This window comes from Vidua chalybeata, chromosome 1 (genome assembly GCF_026979565.1).
Source record: "Vidua chalybeata isolate OUT-0048 chromosome 1, bVidCha1 merged haplotype, whole genome shotgun sequence".
Lineage (NCBI taxonomy): Eukaryota > Metazoa > Chordata > Aves > Passeriformes > Viduidae > Vidua > Vidua chalybeata.
Window position 1 is genome coordinate 28,656,912 of NC_071530.1, and position 21,050 is coordinate 28,677,961.

A 21,050-nucleotide genomic window follows, 5' to 3' on the forward strand; every position below is an offset into this window, starting at 1 on the left:
TAGATCAAGACAGCCCCTCTGTTTTCTCATTTGAGGCATGTCCTGTAACATGGGGCGCTCTACCCAAGAAAAAAATTACTATTAGCTGCAAGAAGAAAAAGCAAACAAATAAAAATCACCACTGACAAAGGCGATCCACTCTCAGGTGATAAGCATCCATATAAATCTGTGATTCAGAATTTGAGGTACTATTGTTTACACTTAGCTGCTTAGACTGCAGTTAAAATGAATTGGTAAGTGAAATTATGCAGCCTGGGAAACCTATTACTTTTTTGACCCAAACTACAGTGTCTGCACTCTGACATCCAGTGCCTAAACACACTTCATTTTTCTGCTCATTCTTTACAACCTGGCTAGACCAATGGAACAGAAGAAAAATGTCAAGTAATAACAACAACATAACTAGAAGTTCTGTGCTTGTATTATAAAAGCAGAAACTGAGATAAGATTTACTCACTGGAGGGGAGGAATGATATCAAGGAGGACTTTGAAAGGCTTATGAGGTGGTGAGTCAGGGCAGTTCCAAACACAAATACAGGCTGGGTGGAGAATGGATTGACAGCAGCCATGGGGAGAAAAGACTTAGGATATTCAAGGACAAGCAGCACAACATGACCCAAAAATGCGCACCTGCAGCCCACAAAGCCAAGTGCATCCAGGGCTGCATCCAAAGCAGCATGGCCAGCAGGGCAAGGGAGGTGAGACCCCACCTGCAGTGCTGCATCCTGATCTGAAGCCCCAAACATGGATATGGACCTACCAGAGTCCAGAGAAGGGACACAAAGATGAGCAGAGGACTGGAGTCCCTTTCCTATGAAGACAGAGAAAGTTGGGGTTGTTGGGTGAAGGTTCCAGGAAAACCATGCAGCAGCATTTCAGTAATTAAAGGGGTCCTACAAGAAAGATCACTTTTTACAAGTGCAGGTAGTGATATGACAAGGGAAATTTTAAACTGACAGAGGGTGAGTTTAGGTTAGATATTAGAAAGAAATTTCTTACAATGTGAGTGGTGAAGCACTGGAACATGTTGCACAGAGAGGTGATGGATGCCTCATTCCCAGAAATATTCAGGGTCAGGTTGGATGGGGTTTTGAGGAACTTGGTCTGGTGGACGGTGTCCTTAACAATGGTTGGGGGGCTGGGGATTTGAAACTACATAGCCTATAAGGTTCTTTTTAACCCAAACCATTGTATGATTCTGTAACTATATCACAGACAGGACATGGCACAGACCATCTTTCTTTTAAGTACAAGGACTAGAAAATAAAAAAGGATAAATATTCCAGTTTACAGAAAGGAAGTCAAGAACTGAAATTCCTAAAAATTAATACAGATCTAGTGGTGAATTTTAACTAGTGACTAGATCTCAGCTGGCATTACTTACTGAAGTTCAAAATCATCAGATACACTGAAGCATTCGTTCTTAAATAATTTGCTTGCTATCACACAGGAAGTATGTATGGAAAAGTCAGGAACTGAACTGAGATTTGTAACTGAATATATTTAAACACATACACCATGCTAGTTTATGCAAATCAGAACAGTTGTAGTTCTTAACAGCTTTATTTTGTCTATCACATCAAGTTGGAACTGGTAAATTTAAGTCTAAATGCCTAAAAAATGTATTTAATAACTTAAAGTAGAGCTGTAGGTTAGATAAAAATTATCATGGATTTTTCATTAACCAAGACTCTGAATTTTAATTAAAATTCCCTGTCTCTCATGTACAGCTAGCTTTAGTTAATACACCATTAAATGACACATGAAGTAGTTCAAAGGAAGTAGATACTTTTGACAAAATCTTGTCATTTATAGATTTAACTACATATATATAACAATATAGCACCACTCCAGAAATCTGGGGCTCTTTTTAGATTACTTGAGGTTTATACTGTGGTTTGCTTCAGGGTCCTGGTTTTGTAGTCACCCATGCTGGGGACCTGGTTAGAAAATGTCACGACTCCCATCCAGTTCCAGCAGCTCCATCACTTAGAGCACAAGCCAAGCTCTATCCAAAATGGTGCTGGGGGGAGGTGCCCAGGGCTAAGCCTAACCCCAGGGACCAGAAACTCTCCTAATGTATCCTCTTGTTCATCCCAGTAAATGTGCCCTAAAAAAAGAAAAGGAAGATGGATATTCTGAACAATATGCCAAAACCAAATACAGATCACTTTGTTTTGAATCTCAACTGCTGTGTTGTCTTCCCCATGAGGGAAGAATAGGTATGTGCCTGAAGAAGAGTAAACAGAAATTATGAAAAAGCTGATGATGCTTGGAACACAAAACTACAAAATGCCAAATCCTCTGCTTTTGGAAGCAAAGGAGTACTCAGTGCATTTAGCCTTTTTCAGATTTTGGCCTTCTTAGATACACAAAACAAAAGATTATTCAAGAGATTATTATAGATGTCTAATGTTTGCTAGCAGTTTCCAGTTCTCAAGGTTCCCAGGCACAAACTGCATCACTAGATTTAGCTTACATTTCTTAAATTGGCACAACTAAAATAAGAAAGTTATTTCTTTTGGCATCTTAGAAGAATTAGAAACATTGATTTAGTATACCTAAAAAATTCACTGTAAAATACACTGTTGTAAATATATGTACACCATATGTTTGTTTCCTATTTTCACTTTTATTCAAGCTAAGCTTATTGAACATAACAGTTATCCTGTCATTGTTAGTATTTTAGAAACCTAGTGAAATTATGAACATAAATATTTCTATATAGATAGATCAGAATATTCCAATGAAAATAAGTATCATTTCATGTACTTTTGCATATTTCATCCCTACTTTAATTATTCACAAAATTTATCTAGCCTTTTTAATAACAAGTATTAAAAATAAAAGCAGCAGATCTCCTTTGTAGGAGTTGATTAATTAATTACTAAGTCCAAGATAGCACAGATAATAGATGAGATAAATACTTCCACTGATTATTTGTGAACCAGAAAGATTACTTCGTAGCATTGCTATTTTGTTATCTATGCAGTATTCCTTTGCTTTATGGCCTTAAAATCTATACATATGGAATAAAATGTTCCAGTAAATAGTATTAACAAAAAATGTATATTCTTATTCTGTCAAAAATTCTAGGGGAGAAAGGTCAAACATGTCTTCTTGATAGTCACAATTTCAGATAATACTGTATTTATTGATTTTTAAAATTTTGGTTGTACTAAATATTCCTGAATCATCACAGCAGTTATGGTACTAGCATTTTCAAAATACTCCAAAAGCCCCAAAATATTTTACTGAAAATAGCAGGCTTGCTTGCTTGGCAGAGTTGGCAGAGTTATGCATACTTTTCAGATCTATCAAATGTTGCAAAAACACATGTCTTCTCTTTTATGGGACACCATGATTGCTCCATTTGTGGTAAATTTGCCCTGAGACACAGAATTTTCCAAAGAAAATTGCATTACAATGGCCCACATCATGCCATCTGTTTTAAAAACTCTCCAGTGATTTCTGTGGAGGATAGTCTTAAAAAATAAATGGAACAACATGTCCCCAAGTACTTTTTCTACCTAGCTTAAATACTTTTCATGAAAAATATTTTGAAAAAATTTAGAAAGCTGTAACATTACCACTAAGTTATGCCCTTAATATTAATCTATTCCAAAATGGGTGAGAAGGGTTCATGGACTGACTGTAACACATGGGAAAGAGCTCCATGGCTGCAGAGCAGGTAATGACCCCTACAATGCAGGAGTTGCATAGGGAGCCCCAGCTTTCCCAGGAGACAAGTCTTGCTGGCTCCCTTCCCTTCCACTCACACCCCCATCTGCTGCTGTGGCAGCAGCAGAGCAGCCAACAGCATCATTCACGTCACAAAAAGTAAGCAGCCATGGAGCCACGGTCCTGGAGAGGCCCGGAGGCCATGAGGAAAAAGTCTGGGATCTGACAGTCTAATATTACCCTCACATTTCACCAGTGCCATCTTAGTTCTTACAGAAGATGCTCAGCAAACAGTGCAGATGACACAGCCACACAAAGGCCCACAGACTAGGGGAAGGAGTGGGACAATTCTTTTAGCCTGTGTCAACACTGTGAACAAATTTCACCATGCCAAATACCTTAAATGCACTTCACCTGCTCCAGAGAACATCAAGAAAGGAAAAAATATGGTCACATCCTGTTATTGTCTACTCTCTTATGAGACTATTTCTCTGACACAAAGTGTAACTTTAAATTTTAATGCTGCAAGAACACCATGACCTTCCTTCTTTGGTTACTTTTGAAAATGAGATCTTTCTAAAACACCAAAGTATACATAAAGTTCAGATTTCTGATTATATAAACAAATACTTTATATAAAGAAGCATACCATCCTTATTTACACTGCACCAGATCTGTTACTTTGTAAGAGATACAGAGAGGAACATGTCCAGAAATTCCCTGATGAAGTCATCTGAAACCCCTTTCAAAAGAACAATAACCTTCTGCATCAGTACAGCTTCATATTTGTTCTATTTGATTTACAAATAGAACAAAAGTTCCTATGAACTTCATTAAATGGCTGTTATCTAATAATTCTAATCTTTTCATAGCAATGCCAGTGTTCTTAGATTATTAGTATCTGTTGGTCAAATTTTATAGATATAAATAGTAATTCTAAAATACCCCAGAAGTATATTGAATCTAACTCCCACCCTCTGCACACACAAAATGTCACTGGCTTTTCAACACCACTTCACATGGGTGATCTGGTTTTGGGACTGGTCTGGTTTGGGTTTGTTTGAATATGAATGATGTAAGGCAGCATTTCTTTTTCATATTTAGAATGGCTTTAGTCATGCAGATGATATGCCTGTCAAAATAGGTCCAAACCGGAATACTAGCAATAAAAAAAAAAATGACATGCAAAACATAATACAAAATTTCTAACAACTTGATATGAAATCACAGTAATTGTAACATCAACATGAAGATACTTCGTTCCCTTGCCAAAGAACCTTTTATGCCCCTGACACCTTCCAGACATGAGAGCCTCTAATTTATCCTTGATCCCACTTTGATCCTTGATCCTTGTGCTTCTTTCTTCTGAGCATCACTTCACATCTCTTTAACTGGATGTTGCTCCCTCACCCTAAGAGTTTGTTTGTTCCTCTGGGGCTCTGGAATTCACTAGGGGCTTAGTTTATGCCCTCAAAGATTCCTTGCTCTACCCATTCCAAAGCCACAGCACATTGCCTCCTTTCACCATCCAGGAGGAGTGTGACCTTCTTGAATATTCCACCTCCCATTCTTGCATTCTTATGATTCAAGAGGACCTATCAGGAGATGTAGTGTTCCTTCTCTGCCTGAGCAAGGCATGATCATTACATTTCCACTCAGGTCAACAGGTTTTTGAAAATCCCAATAGCATTTCAGAGTATCTCTGAAACACACTACAATTTATCACTGTGTTTTAACCTATCAAGGAAGTGGTTCTAAACATCTCTTTCACACACACAGAAAAGTGGGGGGGGGTGGGGGAATGACACATTATATTTGACTGTGCCTGTTTGTACAAACTTTTACTTCTGCTTTGCTCTGGCAGTCAATCTGTTATCTTCTCTCACAACCATCCTGAGCAGTAGCACTTTGGGTGTCTAAAGCAGCAATTGTCAGAGTGCAACATATACAAATAATACAATCCATTCCTTCATTTGAAAAGCAAAGACTCATTCAACTCTAAGCATCTTTGCCTAGGAGCACATTTACACACTGCTAAATTTTAGCCACAACACTCAGCAAACAGGAAAGGAGAATGACTCTTCACATATCACTAACTGCTGTAATCATCCCAAGTAGAAAAGTAAATATTTTGTTATGGAAATACAGCCAATCTACACTGCAAGAAAATGTACATCAAGTGTTTTGAGACAAAGAGACAATCTGGGCAGTGACTGTCCACTGGTAAAAGGATACCAGCAAACTCACTATCCCCTATATCAAGTCTGTACTAACCAAAGCAGATATAGAATTTTAAAAATGACACAATTAAGTCAAACACATGAAAGCATTCTCAAAGTTTTACTGGAATTCCATTTCAGAAGAGTAGGGCGGAGGTAGGAAGCTCTCACCTATTCTGCAAGGCAATAATTATTCAGGAAAAAATATTTAATGCTTTCTCTTTTTCCCTTTCATTTCCTAAACATGGCAGCTTTCCCCAACCTTGGGACACACACACACACTCACAGCCAAATAAACCAACCTCATCAAAACCAAAAAACAATGACAGAAACAGAAACAAAAAACCACACACATACACATTAAAAAAAAAAAAAAAACAACACTAAACAAAAACCACCACAAAACCCTGCAAAACAGCTGACTTTTAGAGTAGAAATTCAGTTTCTCTCTGCTGTAGTTGCCTCCACCATAGTCACTACTAGAAGTGCCTTGTGACTGTTTGAAGGCAGCCCAAGCAGGTCCCACTTTCACAGTTCCTAATTCCCCGAGTGCATTATCAACATCCAGTGGAAAAGAAAAGCAGGAACAGCTCAAGGACACAGAAATGGAGGAGGCAGCAGCAGAGATGTAAAAATCAGGGCAGTCAGAGGATGTAAGATGGAATATAAGACAGACAGAGTTACAACTTTCTTCAGCTGCTCTTTTAGTGGTCTGTTTGATGAAATGTAACAAGTATTTCTTACAAAATATTATAGAAAAAAAAATGGACAATAAAGGAAGTTGAATAAGCTCAACTCTGAGCTGAGCTCATCTGATGCACATTTCACTGACTCTATGATTCTATGGTGTAGGCAAAGCCTTACACACAGAGATTAACTTTCTTATTTTAAAGACCTAGTTCTATGTATGACCATGTATTTTGATGTAGTGTGAGGACTATATAATTGTTACTAAAGAATTCTCTAATTATATTGGTACGTTTTCATATTTCTAAGACTGTTACAACTGTTAACAGGAAAAAACTATCATATAATGCACAGCTAATAATCAGTGAAGAGCAGTATACAGAAACAACTGTGGTCTAGGACAGAGGGCTGTATCTGACACTGATGACTGAAATTTTAGTTCTCTAAAAAGTAATGTATATATTTTACAAATTTCTAGAAAACAGAATTGTAAACAGTTTCAATATAGCAAGGTCAAGACAAACAGAAGAATAATTAAAAACTTCTAGCTCCAGAGGCAGGAATTCATCATGGTCTAATCTAATTCCCTCAAAGTATGAGCAGGTTAGAAGCTATCTGCATATGCTTTCCATGCATCTGCTACAAGGGAAATGACACAAATACACCTTGGAAAAAACACACAGGAAATAAACTCACAACACCAGAAGTCACATGTTGTAGGTTGGATTGATTTAGATAGGGATTTTATTAATGTCAGGTTTGTTCCTTGTACTTCCCTATTTTTCCCTCACAGTGGTTTGCTCCAAGTTGTTTACCCTGAAAGTTCCGGCCACTCAGATCCACAGTTACCTGTCAATCTTCTCACCTCTCCCAGTTTTCCCCTTATTTGGTTCTGTCAGTCAGGGGTTGTCACTCCCTGTCGGGTGTCAATCTTGAAACCACCCCCAGCTTCTTCATGGAAGTTCCGTATCAATCACCCCACCTTAGCCTTTCTATTTGTTCCAGAACATCGTACCCAGCTCTGTTATGTTACCATTGGTTGTTATAATCTACGTCATCTCTCTATCGTTTGTCCCCATTGGGCGAGCCAGGTTTCCACCCCTGTCTGCCCACCCCCTACCTAATCTGTTGTCATTCTTTGTTCTCCGGCATTTTGCATTGCATTGCTCAGAGAGCGTTTTGTTCTGACCATGCATGGGGGAATAAAAGTTCTTAGGGCTCGCAAACAAAGTGTCCTTCTCTCATCCCTTCATCTCCTCTCAGCGTGTGAAGCTACCAAAGCTGCGTTACCCACGCCGCAGCGCTCAGCACTACCAGGTTGGCAGACACCATTCCCCTGGAGTGCCTGCACACGCGTGGCGGCCACTCGGCCTCTCATAGGCAGTGCTAGCCGGTGCTTCTCGACTGTTTGAGGTTGTGGCAGGCAGCGGCTGCAGTCACACCTCAACAGCAAGAATTATAATGCACTGATTTTAAACTATACATCATTTTTTCATCAAAACTTCGAAGTTTAAGAAACATTGCTCATATCTCAGTATATTTAGAATAAGTAAGCTTTAAAAGGAGTAGGAACAGGAGTCTGACAGCATCAGCCTTCCTCATTTACCATTGCCTTGCTTTATCATATTCACCCTCTTATGTTCAGATCCACAGACTAATACAGTCATTTGACAGCATTCAGTATTCATTACTTTTACTAGTCTAGAAACTTTTCAATAGTTTTTACTAAAGATGTATCTTCCTGAGCTAAAATTGCTTCAATGTCTTTGTAATGTAAATTCTTTTACTGTACACCTAACAAGGGGCACAGGTCTATCTCATTAGTTCAGACTATGAAATACCAGACAATATTTCTCTTTGATTCATATAACATGTCACAGAACTGCAGCTTTTACTAAAAAGATTTTAAAAATTAATTAATTCCAAGGTACATACTTTATAAGCATTATTATATACAAGATTATAAATATTGATGAGTAGTTCATACAGAGTAATTTATGGGAAATATATTTTTTTAATTAAGTACAAATTCACAGAAGTACAATCCTTGGAAACAGCCTCTCAGTGTGAACAGTCACACTTAAAAATTTAGATGTAATGTTGTTTACACCTTCTTCAATATTTAAAATATAAGACCTTAAAAAATTATGACAGTAGCAGCTTTGCTTAAATACCTTCACAGATGAGACAGACTCAGTATTAGATTTCATTCTAAATTAAAATTATCAGAGTGTTTAGTCCTCTCTTCTTGTAACATTATTGTTTTAATGACTTAGTCTTGTATTATAAGGTTATTTTAGACTCCATAGGGACATTCTGTGGCTTCTGGTAAGGGTGTGCAAAACTGATGCTCAGTGAACCCCAATCTGCATGAGGCATCTAATGACATGTTTTCTCAGGCTGTAAATGACTAGGCACAACGGTCCTTGTGATCAACTCCAAAAGAGGATGACCACGATGATGTTGATTTTTTAAAAAATGATAACAGGAATACTGCAATATAATGCCAAATATTTAGTAGTAATGCATACACAAAGCCCCAGTTACAGAGCTGGTTTCTGTCAGGTATATGATATTTGTCATGTACTGGACTTCATTCAGATCTAAAGTGACCCCAGCCAGGGTTAGTCACTTGGGTCAGAACTGTTTCTCTAATCACCACTTCAAAGTGCAATTCCTGTAACTAAACTGTCAGATGGATTCTGGCAGCCATAATTTAATCATGTTCACAACTGCAGTGAATATTTGCTGCCATATTCAGCATGCAGTCAATAGAAATTTATATAGAAGGCATGCATACTTACATAAACACACTTGTGTTCTAAATTAACAAAGTCCAAGTATTTATGGACTAGGCAGCAGAATATTTTGTATTAGGTTAAGATTAAAAGATTGGAAAACATAGAAAAGCAAAAAAAAAGTAAACTTCCAAAAATATTTTTAAATGTTTCTGGTTTTAATAGTTCTTTAAATAAGTACATTTATGCAAGAGGTGTGACACATTGTATTGTGGCCTAGGGTATCTTTTAAAAAAAATTAAGTTCAACATGTATTATTCACAAAGAAAAACAACCCTTTTCCAATAGATTAATAAGTCATTATTTTAATTATTATTATTTCCAGGCCAATGAAATATTTAACACGGGCACCAAAATGTTTTTAAGGATAGGTACAAGAAAAAATTTAGAGAGCTGACACTGAATTTAGGTATGACATAGGTATTAAGTTGTCTAATAGTCTGATTGTTCTTTCTCTTGCTTGCTAATGCTATCCTCCACTTCCCACAGTACATCAGCACTGATAAATCTAAAGTAATGTACATAAAAAAAAAAAAAAATAAATCACAGCAATACACTTAAAGTGATGACCAGTGAGCTCATCACTGATGAGTTACCACTCAGAAACATAATAAAAAATTGGAATTATAATCAGAAAATATCAGCTTAGTGCTTGACAGCATACAAAAATAAAAGTATTCAGAAAAAAATTCAGAATAAAACAATTTATTTCATTGTATAGATCCCTGGTATACTTGCATTCTGAATAACATGCAGAGCTTTATGGATTTGCAAATTGATTACAGCAGAACTGAAAAAAGAGGACAAAAAGATGGAACATAAAAAATAAGAGTACATAAAATTCTTCCATCTTAAAAATGAAGCAGGCCTATCTCAGATATCTGTAAAATAATAAATGTGTACAGAGTGTTGGAACCTGAAGGAACACACTGGACATCCTCTGCCTATTCTTCTATTCTTTTCTAGATAATCACTGTTAGGAGACATCATACTAGTCCAGACAGACTTTCATCCAGTAAAACTATTCTTATGCTTTTAAGAAGGATGAAGAACAATCCCATTCACCTGCCTCACTAATAGTACCTCGATAAGGATATATATAAGCCACAGTGAATTTTGAGTACAATATGCAGAATTTGACTCTCGCAGAAAAAAAAAAAGCAACAAAAATCCCAAACAAATAACCCCCCCCTCCCCCAAATAAACAAAGTAACAGACAAACTGATGAACAGTAATTATTTTTCTCTGGGAAAAAATAACTAAATGCTACAATGTTTACCACACTAAATGTTACCACACTAAATGTTTACCACTAGTGTGGGTGTTCACTTGCCACATATATAACACATACTTCCTATAAAAACTGAGAAGAGGCATACAAACAAAGTATTTTACTAGCAATATATAGTTTTCAAAAGATATGTAGATAATAACCAATGTAAATATCCCTTTTAGTTGCAATTGTACTTGAAGTCATTTACAGAATTCAACTTCAGCTATACTGAGGAATGTAATCTACATTATCAATTCTTCAAAAGAATCCATCTACAATACACAAGATTCTTCTCCATTATAAACTTCATGACCACATGTAAGGTCTTCATCATGCTTTTTACAACCATTTTAAGGCATTTAATAGTATTATGAGGCTTTTAAATTATTAAGTTAGAAAGATTCTGCTGTCGTGAACTTTCTTTCCTTCCCTCTTCTTCTTCCATTCTATTAGGCTATCTTAAAACAAGAAATAAGCAGTGGAGTATGTGTTAAATCTGAAGAATCAATGACAACATTGTTGAAGACAAGGTAAGACTCAGTATTATCTTTTTTTCTCCAACACCCACAAGTTGAAAATAATTACCACAGCCGTTCTACCTTCAGGTGCTTGATTTTTTAACAGTTTAAAATCTCTCTGAACTTTGTGCTTTGCGCAAGGAACTTTCCTTTAAACAGCCACAACATTTCTTGTATATCCCTAAAACATTTAAATGGCTGTAGAACACACTGGTTTAAAGTGTTTGAAACATTCAGGTTATATAATAAAAGTAAACATACAAGTTAAATGCACCTCTTTACACTGTCTACACATCCCTCAAACATAGACCCAGATGAAAAAAAAAAATTGATATTAACATGCAATACTGATCTACACATGTGATTCATATTCATTTGTTATTATGAAGAATAGTTATCAACATACATGTTGATATGAAAGCACAAGGCTCAGAAACAAGATCTCATTTTGGAATACAGGCATCAAGTTCCCTGGAGAAGAACATGTCATTCCTTCATTGTTGCATCCTGGGTTTGGGTTCAGATTAGGGGTTCTGATATATGTTAGTTAGCCAGTTCTGTGTACCTCTGTGCACCCCCATGTTCCCCCCCCACGGTGGTCCGCTCCGGGTCACTTGCCACTGGAGCATCACCCTGCCAGTCCTGTAACCACTCCTCTGTTCACTCCTGAGAGTTCTGTGTCTGTTACCCTGTCCCCACAACCCTGTTTGTCCCGGAGCCCTGTGTCCGCCCCTGTCGCGTCCCCCGTTGGTTACCACGGTCCACATCACTCCCTTGTCTGTCCCCATCGGGCAAGGGGGGCTTTCGCCCCTGTCGGCCTGCCCCCTATAAAATCCCATGCGCCCTTGGTCCCAGCACCATTTTGCCCACGCAGCACCAGGGAGCGGCCGCTGTTCTCCATCACAGCTCCACGTGGCAATAAAAGCTCTCCAGCCAACTGCGCGGACAGACCGGACATTCCTTCGCCTCTTTGTCCTGCCCTAGCGCCGGCCACAGAGTGCAGCCAGCCCCACCACCAGTTCACTGAACGCAGCAGCGCCCAGGACAAGCGGCAGCCCTGGTCCCGCAGAGAGCCAACGCCCTAGCCAGGCTCTCCAGAGCTGCCCGGGACTGGGGAAAACGATGTGACGCCGCACTTCGTGGGTTAATAATTTGCTCTCAGCTTAAAAGAGATGGCACCTGCTCTGTCAAATACATATTTGCATTTCCAAAGAATGAGAGCAGCAAACAAGACCAGGGGAAGAGTAATGAAACTTTTCCTGAATAAATTAAAGAACTCTATATGGGGAAGGGATGAAGCATTTGAATCTGAATGAAAACTGCAGAACCTGACAAGAAATATGTACAAGAATTGGAAAACCTTTCCTGCTTGTGATGCTCTCCTGTGAAAATCGGCCAAGAATGTAAATAATGCAAGACAAACTGGAGCTTGACCAAATAGCAAATCCAAAGAGTTGTAACTTGTCAGGATACATAGATTTTGATCTGATTTTAGTACAAATAAACAAAGCAAGAATGTCTCAGTTCTACAACTGCTGTCATTAAGTCCATGTTCCACAGTAGTTCATTTTGGATTTTGAAAATAATGCTTTTATTTTATTTTACTTCAAGATGGTAGATGAATTATGGATTAATCACAGAAGCTTTCAAGATTTCTAGATGATGAAAGCATTCTTCCACCCCCATAGGAGTCATTATCCTTTTATTTAGGGTCCTGGACTAATCATGCAGAACTCTCTGTCTCCATATATCATCACATTAGGGTACTGAGAGGGTCATCTCTTCCTTTAGATAGACAGCATTTTGAGTCACAAATCCAAAGTGAAAAATGAAAAAGCTCCAAATGAAAAAGCTTCATGGAGTGACCACAGTCATCAGGCATGTGCTCTGAATTGAGATAAGGTCAGAGGGAGTATGGCCCAAACCCCGTAGGAGTGCTCTTAAAAGAATACATTTTTTCCATAGCCCATATATTCTTATTACTTTCCTTTACAGCTACCTGCCTGTTAAACTCCACTGAACTATTACTGAATATGTTCCTGTTAGCCAGAGAACTGTAAGATTCTACAAATTCTTCTGTCATTGACAGACGACCTACCCTGACTTCATCAGCTCATCAGACCTTAATAAGAACACACAAAAATTCTTAGAAGAGACTTGAACAATTTGCTCACTAAATAGGCAACTAGATATAAGTACTGGAACTTCATCAAGATTCTTTTTCTCAACGCCAATAGAGATATGTAACAATCACCACCCTGGTGTACTGTGCAATACAGGGTAGAAAAATATATTGAACACTCATATAAGCTGGTTTTGTAGTTTCTGGGTGAATATTTATAGGAAAAAGTCTGAGACAGAACATAAAGCTTTTCTATGAGTAACTATTTTGAATTTGCAAAAGCAAAACATTTCATAACTGAACACGATATTTTACAATGTGAGGAAAAGAAAATAACCACTTGGCATTTTAAATTTAAAGAGGAAGTAAAAGAACATTCTTATCAGAGTACTATACTGTTTTTAACAACATCTAATATTCAAAGTTTTCCCAGGATTCCTCCAGTCATTCTACTTCTATGAAATGTTGTGTCAACAGCACTAAGCCTAACAAAGGGCAGTGCAAATTTTTGTATCTCTGTTATATGAGATCATATTGTTTAGAAGGTTTGAATTCTTTGACATGGAAGTTGTCAGGCTGTTTAAACACAAACATTTTCATGGGTGTTTTTATAGTAAAAACAGACAAAATGACCCACTGTATGTCCTGAACAGAAGTAGCTGCAGTACTACACAATTTTGAATTTGCAACAACATATGAAGACAAACCTTATCACAGATCCGGTAGTTTTTCAATGTGTATGACATGTAGAACAAAGTAAACCTAAACGCATAAGGCTTCAGAGTTTCAAAGTAAATCCAGGATTTTTAGAAAGGCCTGTAATTTTATTTTTCTCTAAAAAGCATTGATGGGATATTTTATATCAATAACGAATTAAGACAGACTTTTTGGTAAAAACATACCATTGTCATGTTTTTGGGACATGAAGAAAAATAGAAATGCTCCAGACTACTTGTTTATTTAGATATGTTTAAAAATAGGTCCTTTGATATTTAACTTCTGGTACATGGCCCATTCTAATGAACTACTGTTTTAAGGCTATTTTACTTTGTGTTTATATTCAGTAATGCATGGAGAAGACTTGACACTTTCTTAGGAGTTCAATTCTTCCTTATTTTCCTACCTGAGAAAAAATATCCAATGGTATAATTTATCTCACACAAAGACAGACGTCCCAAAATTAGATTTTAAACTGTGAACAAGGCACACTAGCCAGGCACCCTTTATAATGAATTGAGAGACCTGGATACATTCAGAATGTGCTTCAACTGACCTATAAAGGATGCTCATCTTAAAATTAAAATTTACCCTAGCAGGTGCTTTTGACTTTCCATTAGTAATAATATGAGAAACAGAAGGTAGCCAGATGGTATTTAGATATTGAACAGAAGACAGAATAGACACATCAATGTATATTTTTAACATTTTAAAAACTTTATTTCTAAATTATGACCAAGTTATCAAAATCTAAAGAAATAGGCAAGGATATTGAGTAAAATATTCTAGGGGTGTACAAAAGCAGCATTCCGATTATAGAAAGGAGATTAAATCAAGTTTTCCATATATAAACCTAAACCTTTTCACAGAATTGTTATAAATTTTAGAAAAAGGTTTTCATTGAAGACTAAATAGAAAAAAGAATTTAAAAATTTTAAAAAAGGTAAGCATTATATTTCCTTTTGCTTGCTTAATTAATTCTTGCTTGTAATCACATAACTTTCAGTTTTCATCTACCTCAGAATCAATTTTTTTTTGCTATAATTATTATCTCTTTTTTTTCTTTATTCTAATTTTTCTTTCTTCCCTTCTTAAAACCTATTTCTGGCATAATATTATCTCCCATTCACTTGATTAATTCATAAATTCATGCAGGACACAGGAGAAAATCCACAATTAAAGAGGCAAAACTAGCAGCAGACCCTTGAGTCTCAGGACGCAGTGGTTCATATTCTTTTGTCTAGGCCACAGTCTCTCAATTTAGAAGAAAACACTATTTTTCCTTTCAGAAGATAAGACAGAAAAAATTGCTGATTTCACACCACCTGATATTTTCTCCTAGGCTGATTCAGCTGCCTTACTATTTGCCGTTCCTCTAATTCACTTAAATTTAGCTTCTCAGTTCTCTAAGACTACGAACATAAAATTTGTCACTGCATGGAAAAGCCACATACACTTCAAGAGCACCCAGGACTGAGTTCAGGTAACTTCCAAACTCAAACCAGTGTATAAATCAGAAGTGTCCACCTGGAGACAAATTTAGACCAAAAAGAATAAATTTGACTCATTGCTTTTACTTTACACAAAATGCTTTAAAGGACAAAGGAGAAAAGAAAGACATTTCTATGAACTGTGTGAGTTTTCTCCATTTCCTGACTAAACCAACAACACATTGGAATGCTTCATAATAACCACAAGGCAACCTTATATGCAAGCAAAGCACCATATCACAGCAGAAGGCTCACAGATTTGGATGCACCAACATTAACTTTCCTGAAAATTTTCATCACATCTCTTGAGATTGTTACTACTGCAAGGACTAGAGAGTGAGCTTCTTATTACAACTACTGAGCACTAGACATGTCATTGAATGTCTAATGGAAAAAAAAAACATAACAATTTCAAACCAAGTAGTCAAAATGTGGCTGAAAATCAACCTAAAGATAATTAATTTATGGCATTTGTACTAACTAAATATTTCTGCCACCATAAGAAAAGTAATTCCCAAATTCCTTAACAAAGAAGAAAGAAGTATCTAGAGGTCATTTCAGTCATGATTTACTATGGTAAACAACAAACATCTAAAAATAAAAAGGTAATCAGTCCCCAGAATTGGAAGTCTAATTAGTAACACTGAACTGACAAACATGTCTACAACTCTGCTTGTCTTTGTTTTATTTACTTTTTAAAAAATCGTTCAGGGCAAAACAATAGTGTCAGAGTTGTACACTTACATTCCAAACTTGTATTAAATGGTAGGACAAGAAATAAACAGCCCCCAAACACTTACATTTGTTAAGCTTTTAAACTTGTGGCAAACTAACTACATGCCTTCAGGGCTAAACTGCTGCAAACATTATTCAGAGAAGTCTTTTATTTTCTTCAGAAACAATTAAAAAATAAAATGTGTTCTACATTGCATAAAGCTGTTTTACAGGGTGTTTGGGGACAGTTACTCATCTCAACTCCAACTAAATAAATATTTACTTCTCAACTTCCTGAATTAGCCTAAATACTTTACCTGCATCAGATAATTTCTATCCATAGCAAGAGCATTATTAGTGTACTGAAAACTAGGTTGGGTTGACAAAATCAAGATATCAGTTTCAAAGCCCAAATCTTTAACTTTTTTTACTCTTTTAGGTAAGGTATTAAAAATAACTACAAACATCAAACTCTTCTCAGTGGGACCCAGCATGTCACTTCTTCAGCTTTCCAGTACTGTCAATTTGCTGGTTTAGCTATAAAAGAAGTCTCCAAAGAGAAAATTATTAATAAAGTACTGTTATGAAAAACTAAAATTATGGACAAGTAATTGTCTTAAGTCTTCCATTACTGTTACTAATTATTTTGTAAGTGCCAAAGGAAACAAAAACCTGACTGAAGAAACTCACAACTGAAGGTCACGAGATTCTTTACTTGGAATTCTTGTCATAAAATTATTGTTTCTAACCTTTTATACCAACTTCTGTTGATTAACCTGGATGTGACATACTATAATTCTTTCAGAGTAACACTTGGAACCTAATCTACACAAGTGTAAAAAAAAATTGGGAATTACATCCAGAGCAAGGTATAGTCCATATTCTTGATATCTTTTTCACTAGACAGTAATGCAAAGTTCAGGTGGGAATTCCTGAAGCAGGTTGCAAACTTTACTTGATAGCAACAAGCTGTAGGGAGTTTTCAGGAGGCCAACATCCTTTTCTTCTACAGCACTGCATGGTATTAATGTCTCCCAGATTTGACTAGGAAATGAATGAAACATCGTGTATTATCTGTACTCAAGGAGCACCTGGACGATGCTCTTAGTCACACAGTTTAGTTTTAGTTAGTCCTATGAGGAGCAGGGAGTTGGAATCAATTATCTTTATGGATCACTTAAAACTTGAGATATTCCATGATTCTATGCTATATGCTGTTAGTTTTTATTACATTAAATATAAAGCATGACTTCAAGCTATTCTATATGTGCCATTCACAAGAACTCGGTGCTGCTGACATGCACACACAAAACAAGCCCAGTCCAATTATTCAGCCAGGTGAATAATTTACTTTTACTCCCAAATGTGCTATTTACAGTCTGCTTTATCAAAATGCTGCTCTAACAGGTTTCCTAACTCTCTTATCATTCTCTTCATTCCTGTTCCAGTGATCTAATTCCATAGGCAATAGGAGGTACCTAGACCCATCCTACAGAGACACCTGAATTACAGTTCCAGAGCAGAAACAGTGCAGAATCTCCTTATAAGTAAAACCTAATATCTAGTGCTCTTTAAAACAATTAACTTTATTATTTTCATATTGCATGAACTCTTAAAAAATATCTGTTCATTCATGCATTGCTACTGAATACTGTTTAAGACACCTATAGGTGTTTAGAAAAGACAATTTCAGCTGGTACATAACAATTCATATATACTTCTTCCTTAAAAAAAATAAGAAAGGGAGTTTTTCCTGTACCTGCCTAAGAACAGCAACGCCTGATGTTTGCAGGCCCCTAAATTAGATTAACAATTGTACCCAAATATTTCAAATTCACAGTGTAAAACATATAATTCCACAAACATTTCAGACTGTTGAATAATTGTTCCAGGTCTTCCCTGCCATAATAAACAACAAAGTCCTTCTACCTTGACAAATGAACAAGAGACAAGAGAAGCCCCTGGAGGAAAGTGCTGCTTTGTGATGCCCCATGTTTCTTGATGCTTGTTTTCCTTCTGTACTAGATAGACATTTCAGGCTCTGAGTAATACTGGATTACCACTTTGGGGAGAAACAAGGGACTTATTTCCTGTCATGTTATCCAAAAAGCATAGCATAAGTCCAGTCATTTGGGAATACATATTAGGTTCTTGCTATGGATTTTTTTCCCAGACGCATAATGACTTTCTAAATATATGCATCATACCATTCAAGTGCAAAGAAAAACTATTACTTTGCTACATTAGGTCACTTAAACCTAAATGGGAGTAGGAAATGTCAAGTAGCTTTTATAAAAACTTAAAAGACTATGTCTCCTGCTACAATTACTGGTTTTCCCAATCCTGTTGCATTGCCTTTTTTATTTTATGATAGGGTTTTATAAGTTTTCCATTTTTTTCTAACCTTACAACAACCAGACAAAACTGCTGTTGAAAATTAATAAAGTTCTACCCAAATTTGTAGAAAAACAGTCAATCAATGAAGAACCGAAGACCCTACAGTCTGCTTGCTTAGCTATGGAAAAATTATACCTACGATTTAGTAATCTGATTAGAAGACCTTTAATCCATCTCCAAAACAGGACTCTCACAATGAAAAATGTAATTACATTCACTTCTGACAAATAAAACTGTTCTTCAAAAAGAATCAGAACAACACTGGGCCACAAAACAAACAAACAAAAAACCCTAAAAAAAAAACAAACCCAAAACACAGGAATGAGCTTGTGACATCAACACGTAAAGTTTGAGAAGACCAGCCTTTAAAGCCTAAGTTTGCAGCTGCATCTTTTGTTTTCTACCCTCGCTGTGTTCGCATCCACACTGAATGCCTCAGCACTTCACCGTTGTGAACCCGGCTACCAGGGGCAGCATCAGGACACTGACTGAGGCTGAGCAAAGTGATACAGGTCGACGAGGCAAATTGGCAGTTACTAGAAATCAAAGCGACGCGTCGTGACAAATTCATCACGCCACGGTTAGCTACAACTTTCAGCTTAGCCCCTCCGCTACGCCTAGACACACAGCCGTGCATCACGACCCCCCCAGTTCCGCGGCTCCCACCACTCCGGCCGCCCAGCGACTCGCGAACTTACTGCAGTGCGATGCGGGCGGAGGGAACGCTCGGCCCTGGGATGCGAGAGAGCGCGGCGCCCTGGGCAGCTGCGGGACCGGCCATCCAGCCGGGCCACCGCCAGCGACGGCGGCGACACCGCCGCCAGCCCCCCCGCCCCGCCCCGCCGCCGGCTGCCGCAGCCCAGCGCGCCCGGCCCGGCCCCGCGGGGTCACCGCCGCCCTCGGCCCCGCTGCTCGCCGCCCTCCGCGGCACAGCGCGGAGCCGGCAGCCGCCCTCCTCTCGGGAACGGGCAGGCGCCTCCGGGCGGCGCGGTTTTAAGCGGCGGTGCGCCAGCACATCTCCCACCCCCTTCCCGGCCGGGCGGCAGGGGGGAGGGGAGAAGCGACACACACACTCACGCACGCACACATACATACACACACACACTCCCACTCACACACACACAGACACCCCCTCCGCAGCCCCTCCCGCCCCCGTGCAGCTGCGGTACCTGTTGTCCAGCGTCCGCATCCCCCGGGCGCCGCCCGCCGACTCCGCGCCCGCTGCGCGCTGGAGCAGCGGTGCGGCAAGACCCGCGCACCGCTCCGCAAAGCTCCGCTACCCTTTCTCCACCCGCTGCCCCGCGCCGAGAGGCGCTAAGCCCGTGCAATACTTACCCAAAGTTTACAGGCTCTCCCCGCCGGTGGCGACCGCCCAGGGCTGGCGGTCGCCCTCCCTGCTGCCCGCTGCGAGGTGGCGGGGCTGTGGCAGCGGGCACAGCCGCGGGGGCACGGAGGGGCCGAGCGCGGCCCGCCCCCCGCGTACCTGCCCGGCCGGGCGCTGCCGCGGGGCGCCGGGAAAAGGCGGCGGCCGCGGAGCGGCTCCCACGCAGGTGCGCGGGCACTGCGCCGCCGGAGTCCGCGGCTGAAGGAGCTGGGGGAGACTGCGCCCTCCCTGCCACGGCAGCGTCCGGTCCTCGGCAGCCGCTGTGTCCCGGCAAGGCCGGCCCAGTGCCCGGTTCGGCGCTCGGCAGCTGCTTCAGCATCAGCCCGCCGTGCCCGGCTCGCCAGCCTCCATCCGGCCGAGGGACCTTCGCGAAGCTCGCTCCGCGCAACGCTGCTCTGGGCCCCTGCTTTCCTCCCGCACCTGTTTTGGAACCTCTCTGAGGGTAGCAACAACCCAGCTAGGGCCTGTAAGAATTTGCAGATTTACTCAGAAAGAAAAAATTAGGGACTAGAGTACCAATGGCACGGAAATGAATGTCTTTGTGCCAGTGCCTACCATCTAGCAAGATACAGAACTAGGGAGCTGATCAAACTTTCGCTGACAGGTTCCCAGTGTGTTTAATGAGAGATTTCTATGGACTACCAACTTCCATCTTCACCAAGTCTTGAGTGGTCAGATAAGATTCAGACCTTCAGCTTGGAACCTGATTAATTATAATATATAACTATAATTAACATTACAATTAAACATTAATATAATTTTTAATTATAATGTCATTAATTTATATTCAGTTTGTTGATATATGGCACTAAAAGACTAGCTCTGAAAGGTGTTTTAGACAATGTAGATGAGATTTAGTATATTGCTAGTAATTTTATATAATAAATCCATTGAAGTTTGAAAATAAACATTTACCAGCATTTTTTTGTTTCTTTTGTACATGTATCCATTCTTCCTTTCCAAAATGTGTAATTTTAGTAAGACACAAGTGCTAGAAATTCTTGGAATCCTCTATTGTAGGAACCATGTAAAGCCATGCCAGCCTGATTT

The 21,050-nt window shown here is 38.9% G+C and overlaps 1 protein-coding gene across 2 annotated transcripts in view; it reads right to left on the reverse strand.

Moving 5' to 3' along the window:
- The window catches only part of DGKB (diacylglycerol kinase beta), a 337,113-nt gene extending 317,735 nt beyond the window's left edge, over positions 1-19,378 (reverse strand). For both annotated transcript variants that reach the window (XM_053956128.1, XM_053956122.1), the window contains exon 1: positions 19,315-19,378. The gene's annotated coding sequence lies outside the window, so the exon portion shown is untranslated. The remainder of the gene's footprint in view (positions 1-19,314) is intronic.
- Positions 19,379-21,050: the final 1,672 nt, after the last annotated feature.